Below are 5,130 nucleotides of genomic sequence, written 5' to 3' on the forward strand. Positions count from 1 at the left end.
GCCAGAATCTTCCTTCTAATACAGACAGTAGATAACGACTCAGACGGATGCACACTAGAATGTTTCCCTTGTTACAGACACGTTTCCTGGATTACATGAAGTTAACACCAACTAATACAGAAGTGCACGCCGGTCTCTCTCTCGTAATGTGGACAATAGGCGACAGTAAATGAAAAGAATGTAACACCTTACGGTCCTTCTTGGATAATGGGAACTAACCACACCAGACACTGAACGACGACTAACACAGAGGGACACACTTGGGTCTCTCATAAGACAAAATTCAATAAGCAACGACTAACGCGGGGAAGCGCACCAGCCTCACTTATAACGCAAACAATGGATGACGATTCATACCCACTGAAAACAGGCAATGGAGACTGAGAGAGTGATGCATTGGCTTCCGTCTTAGCATAGAAAGGTGCATAACATAACCTTCCTAAAAACACAGATAATATAGAGCAACAGACAAAAAAAGAGTGTAATAATATCCGCTTATAAAACAGAAAGTGAGCTTCTACTAACAAATGAGTAAACGAGTCATCTTTGTAACAGTCATTGGATGGAGACCTGCACACCGGTCTCCTAGATACCACAGACAATGGATAACACCAGAGTTTTTCTCACAATACAGACCAAACTACCTGATACTACATACAACTAAGAACGAGGACACTGCTATACACCACACCATAGCTACTCTCATGATCTAGGTAGTAGACGAACGCTAACAGAGTTTCCTAAATTACACATTCAACGGACAACTTACGGAGAGTTGCATACAAGAGTTACTCGCATAACGTAAACAATGCAAGGCGACAAACATAGAGCTCAAAACAAACAAAAGAAGACAAATGACAACTATCAAAGAGTTCCACACTAGAATTTCCCCATAACACAGACAGTAGGCGATAACTGAGAGAGGTTTACAATAGAATCTCCACTGGAAGACGAATATTAGCGAAATGCAAGCTCATTCTCAGCAGAGAAATCATACAACTTGTGAACACCAGGGCCTCCCTCATGACACATACAACAGTAACAACTAGCAGTTAGATATCCATCATGATACCCGTACAACTACAAATAGTGGACGCCTAATCATTTGCCATCTTCTCAGATCGTCCTTACCAACTTTTCAAATCGTCATAACGTTCTCCTCAGATCGTATTCACCACTTCTCAAATCGTCTAGACAACCTTCTCAGATCCTTTATACCACCTCAGAACCTCTTCACCACCTTCTCAGATCCTCTTCATAAAATTTTGAAATCGGCATCACGAATTTCTTCGATCTTCTTCGCCCACTTCTCCCATTGTCATTATTACCAACTTCTCATATCATCTTTAGCAACTTCTCAGACATTCATAACCAGCTTTTCATATTCTAACGACCAACTTTGATTGGCATGACCAGCCTCACAGGTCGTCTATACCAACTTCACAGATCGTCTTTACCATCTTATCAGATAACCAAGACCAGCTTTTCATATTATCTTTCGCCGTTTTTAGTAGCGTTTTGAGCAACCTTTCAGATCGTAATGATCAATCTCTCAGATCATCTTCACCATCATCGTCATGATCGACGTGAGAAACTTTTCAAACCGTCTTTTCCAAGTTTGATGGTCATGATCACCTTGGCAGATCATCTTTACCAACTTCTTAGATCGTCATGACCAACTTTTCATTTCATATTTACCAGTTTCACACACCGTCATAACCATATTCTAAGATAGTGTTTACCAGCGCCTCAGACTATCATGACCAACTTCTTAGATCATTATAAACAGCTTCAGAGATCGTATTCACCATCTTCTCAGGTCGTTTTCACGATATTTTGAAAACGTGACAACGATCTTCTTAGACTGTCTTTATCAACTCCTTAGATCATTTTGCCTAACTTCACAAAATGTATTTAACATCTTCTCACTGAGGATACTCCTTACCAACTTTTAGATCATCATGATCAATTTCTCATTTCTTATTTATGATCTTCTCCGATCTTCATAACCAACTTATAAGGTCATCTTTACCAACTACTTATATCCTCTTCCCCAACTTTTTAGATCATCTTTTCCAGCTTCATAGATCGTTATGGCGAACTTCTTGGGTGATCTTTAGCAAAGAAAAGTCAAGTAAGGTCAGTTGAGGACAACTCGGGTAGTATAAGTAGCCGATTAGCACAGCTACTGGTCAACCCTCAGGAAACTTTTAAGGCCAAAGCTGATAGAGTCCAGTGCGAGGAGGGTCAGAGTAAAGCGGCGAATACAAAACATGGAGGACCGTCTCTGCTGTACACGTAGACAGTAAGTGATAATACAAACACGCATACCGACAAAAGGCAAATTCGGTCCACAAATCAACTCCAAAGATAGTAAGTTTAATATACACAAATGCCCGAAGCATCATTACGAAACACAATGAACTTATATCATATGCAGTTACTGAAAAACCGAACATTATTGCAATCTCAGAAACGTGGGTAAACTGAGAATAAACACTTAATCGCCAAGTTAGCAATACCGGAATACAAACTATTTACAAAAGATCGCTTGCACAGGGTAGGTAGTGGAGTTCTGATATACGTTGATAACAGTCTAAGTGTTTTTAAGATAAGCAAAGTAGACACTCACACAACTCTCTCTATATTGACATTACCAACAAGTTTAAACGTAAAATAAGTCTCTGCGTTATTTACAGACCTCCTAAGCAAAACGAAGACGACGATAAGATATCATAACATTAAATCAGAACTACAGTAAACAGTACAGGTTATAATCAGTTGGAGACTTCAACAACTTAAGCATAAATTGGAACACGCTAACAGGTGACCGAAAGGGAACGAACCTAACGGAACTGATTGAAGAACCTTTTCTAGAACAGTTGATTAAAGACCAACCAGAGGTAAAAACATTCTAGATCTTGTCCTCACCAGTGACATACTTAATTTTTGCCAAGTAGGTGAGAGTCTGTCAAACAGTGATCACAGTTTGATTTGATCAGAGATAAATTTAGATTATGAAATAAATGACAATAAATTCTTGATCCCAGATTACAGGCGAGCAAGTACTGAAAACATATGACATGGAATTCGCAGGACCAATTGGACAAAACTTCTTGACGTTTGCACAGTAGAGGAAATGTGGAGCAATTCTAAAAAACACATTACTCGAGATTGAAAATAAACATATTCTACGAATTACGAAGAATAACTTACAATATTTCAAAACCACCATGGATGAATAGGAGAATAGAAGGACTATTCACCAACAGATGAAAACATATAAGAAATTCAAATCAATGGGAATCGATGAAAATTACCAGGAATTAATCAAAATCCAAACAAAGTGTAAGAAGGCCATAAGACAGAGTAAACGCGAAGGAAAAAAAATATCCTTGAAAGTTAAGAATAACCCCAAGGATTATTCAGAAATATAAGACAAAGAAAGACAGTAAAAGAGGGAATTGGACCATTTCGAAACGAACACGACACATTAACTACTGACGACAAAGAGATTGCTACCATACTAAATTGTTCTTTTAGCTCTGAATTCACAATTGAAGAAACATCTCGAATACCGCAATCAGTAAATATGTTTCAAGGATCTGATGAAGAAGAGTTGAAGGTTCGTGAAACAGAGAGTAGTGAAGTACTTAAATAGCTGTACCAATTAAATCCTAACAAATCCAGCGACACGCATGGCAAATAAAGTTTAATGTAGATAAGTATAAAGTTATGCACTATGGAGACAAGAGTGTACGTTACGACTAAAAACTTTTCGTAAACTCTCTAACTAAAGTAAATAAAGAAAAGAACCTTGGAGTTGTTATTAGCAACTATCAGAAATGCACAAAACAGTGTCGAGCAGCAAGTAAAGAAGGAAGCCAAATGTTAGATTTCATATCAAGGAAATTAGATTATAAGACACAAGAAAAATTCTATTACCTTCTAATTCTCTATTAAGACCACACCTTGAATATCCAGTCCAGCTTTGGTTCCCAAACTATAAAAAAGGGGAATAATTAGAGCAAATACAAAGACGCCTGATAAAATTGATCCCTTCTCTTAGAAATCTGCCACACGAAGAGAGGCTAAAACGACTGGATCTCTTCTCCCTTATAAAACGTTGACTTCGCTGCGAATTGATCCAAAGTTCTGAACAAGTTCGATGAAGTAAACCACGAGCATCTTTTCGAAATGCAAGAAAATACGGTTACCAGGACAAATGAAATAAAACTCAAAGCTACTGACGTAGGAAAAACCTTATTTTCCTATAGGTGTGTTGAGCATTGAAAAATGTTTCCGTCAGACATAGTGAATGCTAAAACAAAAAAAAGCTTCAAAAGTCGTTTAGACACAAAAATTATAATTTCAAATGTACTTTGGGGAAAAAGCCAGAAATTAACGTATAAACGACAGCGGTAACGGGGACACTAGAAGGCTAATGTCCTGCAGGGAGGAGTCAGTGATAGCTTAAAAAAGTATTGAGCGGAATTGCATTTCTTTGTCACGTTAAATATTTATTTTTTTCAAACTACCCAGTCGTGGGCCAATCAGCCCTCCTGTTTTCTGTCTTTTTCTTGTGAACCTCTTAGACCATCATGATCAAGTTCACAGACCGTGGTGGAAGTGAGGTGAGGGTTAAGACACTGGGAGTAAATAGATGGAAACATATCGTTAGAGAAAGAAAATAAGTGAATGAGATATAAATCTACAAATAGACTTGAACGTCTCCAGCTTCAAAATATCACAAACTGTTGGACTAGGGTCATAAGTGCCACCTGAATGTTAATATCGATAAGTGTAAAGTTCTATGTATTGATAACAAAAACGAAAGGGCATGCTACAGCATGAATTCAGCTGACTTGGAAAAGGTGAATGAGGAAAAAGACTTGTGGGGAATAATCTCTGGTGATCTAAAACACGAAATCAATGAAGAGAGCTAGGATAATCTATCTCTTGGAGGAAGCTCCCTTTTATTCCTGTCTGGTATTCTAGGTTTTTAATCAACCTTTCCTTCGGCACTGTAGTGAACGATTTCTGACTGTCAAAATATAGATACTACACCCAATCTTCCTTTTCGTCTGAGATAGAGCCAACCCTCTCATAGAAAACTAAGGACGTTACACT

This window comes from Panulirus ornatus, chromosome 13 (genome assembly GCF_036320965.1).
Source record: "Panulirus ornatus isolate Po-2019 chromosome 13, ASM3632096v1, whole genome shotgun sequence".
NCBI classification, from domain to species: Eukaryota; Metazoa; Arthropoda; class Malacostraca; order Decapoda; family Palinuridae; genus Panulirus; species Panulirus ornatus.